The sequence below is a fragment of the Pinus tabuliformis genome, chromosome 4_1, assembly GCF_031772625.1.
Source record: "Pinus tabuliformis cultivar Carrire ecotype Pingquan chromosome 4_1, CPIR1, whole genome shotgun sequence".
In the NCBI taxonomy this organism is placed as follows: domain Eukaryota; kingdom Viridiplantae; phylum Streptophyta; class Pinopsida; order Pinales; family Pinaceae; genus Pinus; species Pinus tabuliformis.
In genome coordinates this window covers 479,000,815-479,014,297 of record NC_142303.1, presented here as the reverse complement: position 1 = coordinate 479,014,297, position 13,483 = coordinate 479,000,815, and the positions used below count along the sequence as shown (strand labels likewise).

The window sequence follows — 13,483 nt, the reverse complement described above, 5'->3', positions numbered from 1 at the left end:
CTACATATGTACATGACTGCGATGCAGGAAAGTAGAATATATCCAGTTCACTGACTTTTTCAATTAATTCCTCATATGTTTAACTTGAGGCAATATATAAGTGCTTCATTTAACATTAATTAAATAAGAATTGAGTGTATTAATAACAAAATAAGTCAGCACACACAAGCAACACATGAACACTAGGATAGGTGGAAACCCAATGTGGGAAAGAACCACCGTTGTTGTCTTCTTTGGCTTCTTATTTTATTATAAAGATAAATTTCTTACAATACTTGTAATTGTACAAAAGCTTAATAATCTGTAGGCACCCACATCCAGAAGGCTATAACATTCTCTTCTTTTTAAGCTTCTACTCGAAGGGAGTTACGACCCCCTTATCCTTTGCTCTTTGTGGATCACTTTTCAAAATATTTGAAAGTGGATCCATTCTAAATATTAGACAATAATACTGAAACCAACACTGTATCAAATCATTGAACTAAATTAATCACCAAATCATTGAATAAATCAAATATTGAATCTCAAACAACCAAAAAAACTAGGTCATTTCAATTCGCTATATACTCTTCATCAATATGTCCTACCACCTAGTGTTCATCCCAGAAACAAGATCTCATCACTGAAAATCCTAGTCAACCTTATGTCAAAACATATAAATTATTATTATGAGAAATCCTTTCTTATATACTTGCATTATCTTTAGATATCCCACGTAGATATATCAAAATAGTGAACCCAAAAACTGAATCACTGCACTACAGAAATCAGTCACTGAAACACACACCGAACTTGTCACATATTTCTAAACCAAATACAAATCATCTCATAGCAACATCATTGCTATTAAAAATTTCACAACGTAATGAGTTCAACCTCAATCAACATTTTCAAACATAGATCAACATGGAATGACTTCATTGGCATATAGTAGTAGACACAGCAAGACTGATCATACATCATGTACAATAAAACCCTAGCATATATGTAAGTGTCCCTTCTAAGACAGTTTTACGTATGTATGTTCCTTTCAAGAAACATACCTACATACAAATATGTCCATACTATAGAATCAATATGCTACTACATAAAAGTTGATCCTTGTCTCTACGCAATTTTTCCGAAGAAACACTGTGTATATATCTATAACTACCAAATAATACCTTCATTGCATAATAGATCATCAATAAAACCCAAATCTAGGGACATATTGTAAAAGACACACATCATAACATCATCATCACAAATATATCAACCCATAAGAAGATTATTCAATGTGTAGTCGTTTTAGATCTATAAGATTTGATCCATCATCACACTACTAGGTACACACTTATTTCATATGAAACATTTCATCAATAAACCAAATCACATGCACAGAACATTTCGACCTTCATATCCTTATATAAATTATCCCTTAGACAATACCTTAGGCAAATTTTGTAGTTATTCCAATGGTATTCTTTGATGGGATCAAATATCCATTGTCATGCTCATTACTGTGGACCAATACCATGACAATCCTTGGTATTAAGAATACAATGGTGTAGAAACTATATGAGATTTTTTTTCATTATACTGGTGTATGTATGTGAATTTTCTTCAGTAACAAACCAAGTTGCAACAATCTCGTCATTTCAGGTGGATGGGTTTTCTTCAACATTTTCATCTGGTAATAAAGTATAAGAAGGGCATTAGCAACAAAGTGTCTGATATGCTATCTCGCCCTCCTATTTTTGATTCTGTTATTTTGCATACTGCTTTGTTATCTTTTGAAAGTTATGTTGAACAATATGCTAAAAATGATGACTTTAAGGAGATTTATGCAAAACTAACCCATGGTTCACACATGGACAACTATCACTTGCAGGGGAAATTGTTATATCACCTTAGAAAATTATGCATACCCACAGGAGAAAGCGTACATGTAATCCAAGAGGCCCACACCTCCCTTGTGTCTGGTCATTTTGGTGTCGAAAAAACTTTGTGTTATGTACAAAGATTTTTTTTGGCCTCATGTGAAGAACATTATGACTCACTATGTAAAGGGTTGTGTGATGTGTTATGTTTCAAAGCCCTCTAATAGTAAACTCGGGCTAGACATACGAATCCCTATTTCGATTCGTCCATGGGAATGTGTGTTGATGGATTTTGTAGGAGGTTTTCCTTTGTCTAGAAAAAGCCACGACTATTTGTATGTCATTGTTGACCGTTTTAGTAAGATGTGTATTTTAATTCCTTGTAAAAAGCGGATCACTGTAGAGAAAACTGCTTATCTTTTCTTTCAGAATGTTTGGGTCCACTTTGGGTTGCCCACATTGAATGTGTCAGATTGGGACTCTCGCTTTCTTGGAGATTTTTGGACCAACTTGTGGAAGATGATGGGCACAGAGTTGAAAAGAATCACGACATTCCATCCACAGACTGACGGATAAACAGAGGTTGTAAACCACACCGTGGTGCACTTGTTGCAAGGTTATTGTGGAAAACATCCTAAGTTGTGGAATGAGCATCTTCCATATGTGTAGCATTCCTACAACCGAGCAGTGACTCATCTATGCATCTTTCACCATTTGAGACATGTTTTGGCTACCTACCAAAAGACCCTTTTCATATGGTCTTTGGAAGGGAAAATGACTCCTATGGACCTTTCGACAGGGACAAAGCGTAGTAGTTCATTCAGCGGATCTAGTTGATTCACCAATCAGTACATGAGGAGTTGGAGAAAAGTCAAGCATGGTACAAGCCTCAAAACGACAAACACCGAGTCGACCATCAATTTGAATTGGGCGAAAAAGTGTGGTTTCGTATCAGTAAGGACAAGAAGAAGGGAGAATGGAAGAAGTTGCGACCAATCCAGTATGGTCCATTCATCATCTTGGAAAAGATTGGGAACAATGCCTTTTGTCTTGATTTGTCGATATATATGCAAATGTACTCCGTAGTGAATGTGCAGAACTTAAATCTGTATGAGCCACCGTTGATTATGGACACCGAGGAGGTGGGAATAGTGCCTATAGTTGATGACTTTGCACCAGGGTATTTCAATGCGTTACCTGAAGACATCATCCTTGACAGAAGAACTAGGACTTCACAACGGGGATATGTGGAATAACTTCAAGTTGGTTTCAAGGGGGTGCACCCTAGCCAGGCAAAATGGATGGAAAAAGAAAGAGTGGGGGAACAATTCCCTCACTTGCCAATTGACTGATAAAGTTTTTGGCAGTAGAAAGGTTCCTCAATGTGGAGGATCGATCTAGGTGGATCTCTAGACACAGTGGCATGGAAAAAGCTCAAAATTGAAAGTGGTGGAAAGGTGATGAACTTGACACCAGATCAAAGTGCTCATTGCCCTAATTCCAACTGTGTGAATGGCACTCCAATCTGAGTCTGGATGAAGGACATAGAGGTAATCAAAGTTAGGTTGAGTTTTGATGACTCAACATGATTAATGAAGGCACAATTTGGACTTTTTCCAACAGATGGAACCCAGCCAACTCTAACCAGATTCTAGGCGAAATGTTTTCCTCATTAAAAAGACTCCTCTGGTCGAAAACCAATTTTTCGAAAGATGCGCAATTGGTTTTATTTAAACAAAAAAAAATTAAAAAGGGCGTGGGAGGCCACCAATCCCACCACCCCAACCGAACCCGCATAATAATACAGTTATTTATGGAGAGGAGGGTCATGACCCCTGACCCCTCCACACAACCCAAAGAATGCAGCAATTAACATGGGGTGGGTGGCCATGACCCCGCCACCCCACACCTCGGCACCGTAACCAACAACGGGTGGTGGGCCAACCCTTGGGGCATGAACCCAACCACGCCCACACAAAAACAACCACCAGCAATTAAAGGACAACCAGTGGAGGTGGGTACGGTGGGTAAAGTGGGTAGGCCACCCAAGGCGGGCCCGACCCAACCCACAACCATTTTTTTATTAAAAAAAGGGAATTTGTTATAAAAAAGGAGAGGGCGGGGTTTGACTGCCCGACCTCATCCATAATAAACAAATCCTTAACCAACTGCGCCAACAAAATTTTTAAGAAATCTACCACCACAATTTATATTTAAAACACAGTTTATCAGTGTGCCGAGGGAGAGGAGGCAATGCACGCAGTGTAGGGAAGAATTTTGCAGGAGGGCCGAATTTTCACTTTGTCATAATTTGACAAATTTTATATGGTTTCAACACTTATCGATGCCACGAATGCAATGGTGTTGGTTGTTTCTCCATGAGAGTTCTGCATTTTTCGGTCATTTTTCAGTATTGAGGTATAAAACTCCTTTTTTGTAACTCATGCCATTTAATGAATGAAGGCCTCCCCATTGACCAAGGAGGGCCTAGAGACATAGTCCAAGTCAGACGAACTCCGTTATCAAGTCTTTCTGTCTTATTTCATGATTTATGTGTTTCTCCTCTTCTCTCATATGCACATTAAGTTTTCTTTGTTAAACTACAATTTATGCATGTAATTCTTTAACACATCTATAAGCAAAAGATTTTGGATCAATGAGGAAAATCTGCGTGGGATATAAAAGTGATATTTCCTAAGATAAACCTAGGAAAATGGATAAAAAAGACCCATAAAAGTGGGACACTGCTAATGGAAACCATATCATGAAAGAAGGTATTAAATACCCGTTGCATAGATCAATTGGAGGCACTTGATCCGTGGCAAGAACCTCAGTGTAGGCGGAATCAGAGGTGATTCATGGTTTGGTGGTGGTGATCCATTTTCCAAGTGGTGTTCTCTCTTCTCATTTAATTGGATTCAATTGCATGGGGTGCACTATATGTTGCTTTCTTACACTTTATATTTACTACTTACTGTTGAAGTTGTTAAATCATTGAACTCCAAATTATAAGAGTTTGTGTTATTAGTATTTATAAGAGTCATTGAATTTTTACACATGTCCCTCTTATTGCATCCAAGTGTAGAGTTGGTGGTGGAATCATAGTAGGTAGTCGTTAATACTTGTGCCAAGGAGCTAGCTTACTCATGATCAACTATGCATGTGACCATTCTGCAACAGTAGAAAATTGTGCATATTTGGGAACTTAATGAGATGAATAATTTATGAATTGTTCTTTTCTGTGGGAGTGCCTATGTAATCTAGGTCCTAATCTAACCCCTCATAAGAAATACAATTACAATTTGGATACATTGGTTTCCATCATCAATGAATCTCAACTACTCGTATAATTAATTGTGATTGATTTTACAGTATGGACAATGAAAGTCTCCTACCTATGATATGGGTTTCTTAAAATCCACAAAAGGTAGAAGGAATTAGTAGAAAATAAGTAGCATATTTGACATTATGTGAGGTACAACAATGACACTCTATGTTCCATTATACTTAATGTATTTTTAATATGTTTGTGAGATGAGGTTTGATGCACACGATGAAGAGGAATATGTCTAGGCTTTTCTAGAAATATTTGAGCTTGTGTGGGCATGTAGTTGAAAGTAATTGCTACTACCATAATCTATAAAGAATAGGCACGACCTCGAGTTCCTCTTGATACAATAATTGAAGAGGTTTTCTGTTACACCAAAACCTGCAAGTGTTGGTAAACATTCGAAAACAATAGCTAACATCCCCAAGGTGGAAATTACAGATTCCATAGAGGTGCGGTGATTCTTCCAAAACCCCCCCTCAAATGCAACTCGGGGGAATCAAACCTGGGTCGAGGCTTTCATACCATGTATATGTGTTAGAAAATGTGCACAGATGAACTAGCTAGTAAAGGTTGAATACACAGCTTTGCGGAGCAAAAACACTAAAAAAATTGAAAGAACAAAAACAATTATTGATTCAGAAAATATGTTACAATACTCATGATTTAGCATCACTAGCTGAAGATCCAAGGTAATGCACCATAGTGTTGATCAATGAGAGGACTTGACACCTACAACAAGTTCTGGAGAGACATGCAGAAAGCATCTTGCATGTAGTGATTAATGAGAAGACTTGACACCTACAACAAGTTTGAGAGAGAACTATGCAGTTGTAGAGTGAAAGGAGGAGCAAATCACAAAGTAAATCATGCAGAAAGGATCTTGCATGTAGTCCCATGCATGCATAGATCATCAAAGGCGCCAATATGGTGAATATTCCAATGTTGAAGCCTTGCATGTTAGTGAATGCTCTAAAGAAGTGTGCCCTAATGGAGACTCCTAGATTTGCAATCAAATGAGGCCGATTGAGATCCAACCTCTCAAACTAGAGAATCACACTATTGCAAGAAAATCTAACTTCCCAACCCACAAAATCCTTGCAAGCAAATCTAGCCTCCCAAACTAGGTGGATAGGGATTTGCATGGTTTATCCTATTTTTTTTAATGGCTAAAATGTGATAAATAATTATTTTTTAAGTAAATGTTGGGCTAATTATAATAAATGGGTGTATTATAAAAACAAATGGGCTCCAAAATATAAAACCTCTTAGATTTTTCCCTAGGGCTAACATTGGCCCCTAAAATTTTCTATATTCTCAACCTCGAGAGAGCAATGGGTGAGTCTCCATACCCAACCATCTTATGGAACTTCCACCATATGTTGAATATATCTTCTATGATACCCGTATATTCACTAGTTATCTAGAATAGCATTATGGGTACAAAATGTATTCAATAGACAATTCTACAACTTAATCTTGACCTTGTATAAATAACCTACTACTCAAATTATGGAAACATGACAGATAACACTAACTTCACATTAAATTAAGTTGTTCTTAGTAATTCTGTATTATTTGATTTTTACACAATATAATAACATACTACAATTCACACCACAAACTTGCATACACAAACACACAACCAATAATATTTGGCTCTCGACTCTCCATGACGTCCTCATTATATGGCTTTATACTTGTCGACAGCGCTAAGCTTCTCGAGGTCTACAACAAAGCAATGGTGACAGTTGCTCCGCTATATAACGCCGATGTCTGATATTCCTGTGCCGGAACGGCAACACAAAAATTGCTGCCCAAACCACTAACCTCGATATTATACGGTTGTTGGATAATAACAGATCCCAGTCCCTAAACTGGCATGGATAATACCTCGACACAGAGATCCATGAAACTGGTCACATAATCCACAATGTGTTTTAACAACAGCGAAAACAGTGCTTCTGGATAGAGGGAGAGAGATCCGTTAGCAAAATCGCAAAACCATTGGACGGATTTCAAAACCCTGAAGAAAATATTATTACGCTTTGGCTGATCGTTGAAGCAAATTTTGACCATCATTGTATTCAAACTTGTCTATCGCCGCATCCCTAGTTACCATAAGTGTGCATGACAAACATAAAGATCACCATAAGTGTGGGTGACAAACATAAAGATCATTGAGTGGTGAATGACTCCTTTCCAATTTGGAATGAACTCCCACGCCTTCTTAATTTGCCGAATTGCTCTTTCACATCGACTGAAGAACAAATCTGGATATCCTCTAACATAGAACCTCACAGGATAAATTTCCTAGGCAGCACGTAAAACCACTTTTCCATGGGCAATAATGAAACCGATATCATGGCTTCCCTAAAGTCTTTTATCTCTTGGCTTCCGATAAGGAGAACAAATCTACAAACAAAAAATAATAATATAATTTACTCACAAAACACAATTTCCTATCTTATTTATTTACAGTAATCAAATTAAGGGCTTTCTCATATTTTAGTAGCACTCAGAAGACAATCTAGAACCCACTCTCATACCATGTTAGAAAATAGAGATAGAGGGAGAGATTGTTCACACAACACAAATCATACAATAATTTTATTGATCTCACAAAGATTACATACATAAGAATACATGATACTTCTAGATCAGAGAATAGTGGATGAAGAATACTAAAAATAGTTCATACAATAATTTTATTGATCTCACAAAGATTACATACATAAGAATACATGATACTTCTAGATCCTAGAAAAGGGGATGTAGAATACTAAAAATAGTTGATACAACTAATAACATAAGAAGTCACACACTTACAGGTGGTGACAATTTAGAAGTGTTCCAAGCATTACTTCCAATAATGGCTTTTCACATAATATCTTTGGTGTCAACTCAAACCATTATACTAAATTTCTCTTATTTGCAATATGAGATTCCATTCTTCATTCCCTATCCAACAAGAATAGAGCCCTTTAGTAGCAATGAATCCACCTTTTTTGCAAGCATGAATCTTCATCTATGAGCTTCATCTCCACCTAAAATAATCATTTAAACTAGTAGCCTTCAATGAAATTGTTGCATGGTATCTACAACACTTAATGTCATGTCCCTCCACTAATGCATTATGCCCCCACTTATTCTTTAACAAACACCCCATCCAAGGAACTTCAATGTACAAGTTAATTCTACTTTATATTTATATATAGAGATATAAAGAAATTTATAGTGAAACATTTTTAATTTTCTCTATAATTGTCTCTTTCACGAGATATGTAATTAGTACACCAAGTATGAAGTTGACATGGACAATCTGAAATGATAATAATATATATTTTACACCATGTGCAATTCATTCCATGCTAAATAGAGTTTATAAATAGTAATTCAAAAAAAATTATATGAATAATAAAAAAAAATTCATAACTCCAATTAGAATATTTCAATGTTATGTAAACTTTCTATAGAGATAAAGTAATTAAAAGTAAAAAAAAAAAAAAAATAGATTTTCACTTTTCATTATAAGGTAAATATATTATTTTTTATTATTTAAAAAAAATCAAATTCAATCTCGAATTAAATAATTTTATAGCAATAGTATATCTATAAAGTACCAGAGATTAGATCGCTTCCTAATCCTTAGCATGTTGAAGAAGAATAATTTTTTTTTGTTCTTAATATAGAGTTCATATGTGGCATTTCAAAAATAATAATAACAAAACTTGATATGAACATTAAGTAAACTAGTACAGCCACATTAAAAATAAAAATATTAATGTGGTTGATATAATGGAAAGCTTCATAAATATAACAAAATAAACAATTGTGACACACTAAAAATGTTTAACCAATGAACACATTTACCTTATTAATCATGTATAAAAAGTTCATGGGTAAACTGTAAGTTGAGGAGGAAAAGAAATTACACAACTTTAAGTTCAAGAGGAAAATGAGCTATTATATATAAATGAATGTTATAAATAGTAATAAGAAAGTTATCATGGAGGGAATTATTATAATTGGAATAATGTCAAATCCCTATGAAATTGGAATTGGTGGGTCATGAGGCACTTGACACACATCTAATCTTTTAAATTTATTTCTTAGAGTTGGAATAATGTCAAATAGGAAATTGGTTCACAAACGTCACCACCCATGAATATGTTTTTCTAAATTTATTAAAAGTCAATGCAACCTATCAAACCTTGTAACACATTACAACCCTTAATAACATTAACAATAAACATATGGTCATCATATTTCCTTTAGTGAATTACAAAAATTAAAAAATTAAAAAAATGATAATCCACAATATTTACGCAAATATTTCATATATATATATATAGAGAGAGAGAGAGAGAGTTGCTTAAGTGTGTATTTAAAAATATATTAACCATCTAAAAAAACATGTTTTAATGACAACTATATGTATAATGTATTAAATTTTTTTTTTATAGTGAAAACATTTTAGTGTGGATAATGTGCCTTATATAAAATAATTCAATAGTCATTTTCAATAAAATATTTTAGTCTTAATATATACATAATCTACAAAATAATTATTAAAAAAATGCTTAAAACTAAAAAGATGCTTATTTGTTTTTTATAGTCACCATTGAATTGGTTGGGGATATATATATATATATATATATATATATATATATATATATATATAGATAGATAGATAGATATAGATATATCAAAAAAATGTTGAGTATAAGGAGCTAGTATATATCCATCTTAATCTACTATTTATCAAATATTGAAATGAATAAAATCTATAAAGAACAATTAAAAATTCCTATAAGCTTAGGATTTATCATTTTTCTAAATGAATCAAATATTCTTCAAAATTTTCATTCTCAAAAAAATTTGTGCTTTCAATAGATTTGAACCAATAAACCCTCTATAAATCCAAAGTTCAAATAAATCTATATTGAGTCCTAAAAAATTAAAAATTATGAATTATACATTACTTTTTTTATAACTAAAATTGATGTAATGTTTAATCTATCTTCACATTTCCAAGACCTGTAAATCTAAATAAAAAACTATATATTCAAAGATATTTAGAAAACACAAAAATAAACATTAAAACCATTAATATACCACTCAACAAAGTGGTCAAAACCTATTATAAAAAAAACACAAATAAATATTAACATTTAACCAAATCAATTATCAAAATGGCTACACATTTAACAGATCAATCATCAAAATAGCGTAACACATAACATAATGAGCTATTGCACTTCTTATTAGCTCCCAAACAAACCTAAACAGTGATAAAGTACTTTATACTATAAAATAATGAATGCTATTGCACTTCTTATTAGCTCCTAAACAAACCTAAACAGTCATGGAGTACTTTATATAGATCCAAGTCTGCACCGAAACCTAGCCTAATTATTCTATCTAGCGGTGACCACCATCTGATGCACCAACAGCCCCCTCGGCTACACCATGTGCCTCGGGAGGAGGGCAGGGCTGTGGGATGCACAAACCATTGGGGCCGGTAATGCAGCAGTATCTCTCCACGGTGGGACGTTCTGTATGTGCCATACACATCAAACAATTTTACAATTAGTAATAAACTATTAAGCGAATTTTTTCCAACATAACTGAATTTTGTTTTGATATTTTTATTTTTATATTACGTTTACTAAAATCACATATTTGATTATGTTATGAACACTGCATATATTCTATAACATAAAATGGTGAAGAGTTAGAGATCGGATGAGAGGACATTAGGATGATACAACACTATTGAAATAAGCGAGGAATTCCAAGCTTTTCAACTTTGCTGTGTAACATGTGATTGAGTGGTATTTTACCTGGTCGGGCTGTTACGGGAGATAACAGGAAAAGAGCGAAAATGCAAATACCCAACGCTAATACGAGCTTCGAAGCCATTGATATGAACCAAAACAACAAAACAAATTCCAGAAAGAAAAGCAGGAATGAGATGAGATGAGATGGTGCAGAGAACAAGTGGAGGTTAAAGTATAAATAGAGATATGGTGCACGAGTCCAAATCTACTGCTGCTTAAGCCGAATACGACGGGCTGTACTAAATACCGGAGGTTAAATCTGAAACACGAGGAATCTATGTACATAGGTGACGACGGATGTAGATAACAAAAAGTCAACGATCGCGGGCTGTAGTAGGTGACGACGAATCTATGTACATGGTGACGACGAATCTATGTAAATAGGTGACGACGAATCTATGTACATGGTGCAGAGAACAAGTGGAGGTTAAAGTATAAATAGATATATGGTCCACAAATCCAAATCTACTGGTCTACTAAATACCTGAGGTGCAATCTGAAACACCACGAATCTATATACATAGGTGTTTATTGTGTAATATGGTCTATAATTAAAGTTATATTATATAAATGTCAGTTATATTAAAAAAAAGGGTTAATATCGGGATAAAAAGTTAATTCATTCATTTGTTTTTCTTTAGAAGTCTTCTATAATCCATTAGGAAAGAGATATTGCGTGGTGAATGATCTTAAAAAAATAATAAAATAATACTTACTACAATATAGAAATAATAAAAAAATGTGGCTCATTAAATAAAATTTTGAATTTGGAGCTTAATTTTAAGTATATTCTATATATAGTCACAAATTAATTGAAATTTTATAAGAAAAAAAAATATTAATTTCCCAAAAATTCTTATTTCAACTTAAGGTGGATGAGGATTTGTTTATTTTTTTAATTGAGGACTTAGATTGATTCTCAAAAGAATATGTTGAGCATATGTTTGGTACCAATGCTTATTAATAGTTGTAGTGTTTTACACACTTTTTTAGTTTGCATTGACTTTGATTCTCAAAAGAATATGCTAAGCATATGCTTGGTATCAATGCTTATTAATAGTTGTAGTGTGTTACATAGTTTGTTAGTTTGCATTGACTTCTAATAAATTTTTAAAACTTGATTCTTCTGAGGTGGCTAGCTACCCACAAATTTCTTAGGGATTATAGATTATTCCAATTCTATTAACTTCCTCCATCATAAGTTCTTCATTATTATTTATAACATTTATTTGTATATAAGGAAATTTTATTGAGCAAAATGGCCCATTGCATTTAATAAATTTAAAAAACTAGATTCATGTCACTTGGCTCCCCACCCACCAATTTACTAGGGATTTCAGATTATTTCAATTCTAATAAGTTCATAATTATTATTTATAACATTCATTTATATATAGATAAATTTTATTTAGTTGTTGACACCTAATCCTCTGTGATTGGGTGAATTTGGAATGTGAATAGTCATCAAAAGATGAACTGAGTAGTCACATTCTTTGTATATAACAATAGCTACCTAATGAAATAAATTATATCAGTTTTCTGCCAAACTGGAGTTACTCCTGACCTGACATGGTATCAGAGCCAGTTCTCAAAATAGTTGTAACTCCCTTAATTTTTTGCTACTGTGGGTTGTGCGTTGGTCTGAGCACTGCCCACTGAACACTGTCCTCTGACGTTCTAACATGAGCACTGTCCTCAACGCCTCTGTCCTCTGCATTGTAATTCATTGCCTCACGCCTTTGTCCTCTGAAGGATTACTTTGGTGAATGATTACTTGGTGCGTCTGCGTTTTTTGAAGAACGCCTTTGTCGAGAGCGGAAGGCTGACAAAGGTGAATTGGTATTGCATTTTACTGCATTTTTGTATACATTTGACTACAATCCGTGTTGCACTGGATTGCCATGGGAAATCATGATATGAACGTTTGAATTAACGGTGTATCATTGCGGTGTTACATTGAACGCTTGAATTGACTGTGTATCTTCAATGAACATACGTTTTGAATGCTATTTCAAACAAATATGTTTGTTGTTGCTGTCGTTGTTTTGAATTCTATTTCAAACAAATACGTTTCCCTGTGTACCTAGAAGTCGACATCCTTGGAATAGGCCTTACCACTGAGGGCGTTACTGCTGGCGGCTTGAATTTCCGGATCGGTCACGGAAAGCTCCCTCGTACTTGTCCATGTGATTCATAAATATTTGCAGTGCGGAGTTAGAATTTTTTAACTTTCTGGAATAGTATGCAGTGTTGAATAGTATGCTGTGTTGAATGGTAGCGCAGTGGAAGCGTGGTATGCCACCGTATGTATATTGCTATTTTGTTTATAAATATCTATCTCTGTATTAAAGTTTTGTTAGTGCGGTGCATATTCATGAATGGTGTAGCTTCTTATTGGATGGGTGCATATTCATGATATGCGCCACCTCTAGTTTCATTCGAAAAAGTCCTCC

At 34.3% G+C, this 13,483-nt stretch overlaps 1 long non-coding RNA gene across 1 annotated transcript; it reads right to left on the bottom strand.

The window, feature by feature from the left end:
- Positions 1–10,428: 10,428 nt before the first annotated feature.
- On the bottom strand, positions 10,429–11,161 carry LOC149176570 (uncharacterized). The gene is made up of 2 exons (XR_016258657.1): positions 11,034–11,161; positions 10,429–10,745 (listed from the first exon to the last, which is right to left on the bottom strand). It is a non-coding gene; the product is annotated as an uncharacterized LOC149176570 (long non-coding RNA).
- Between the last annotated feature and the right edge of the window lie 2,322 nt (positions 11,162–13,483).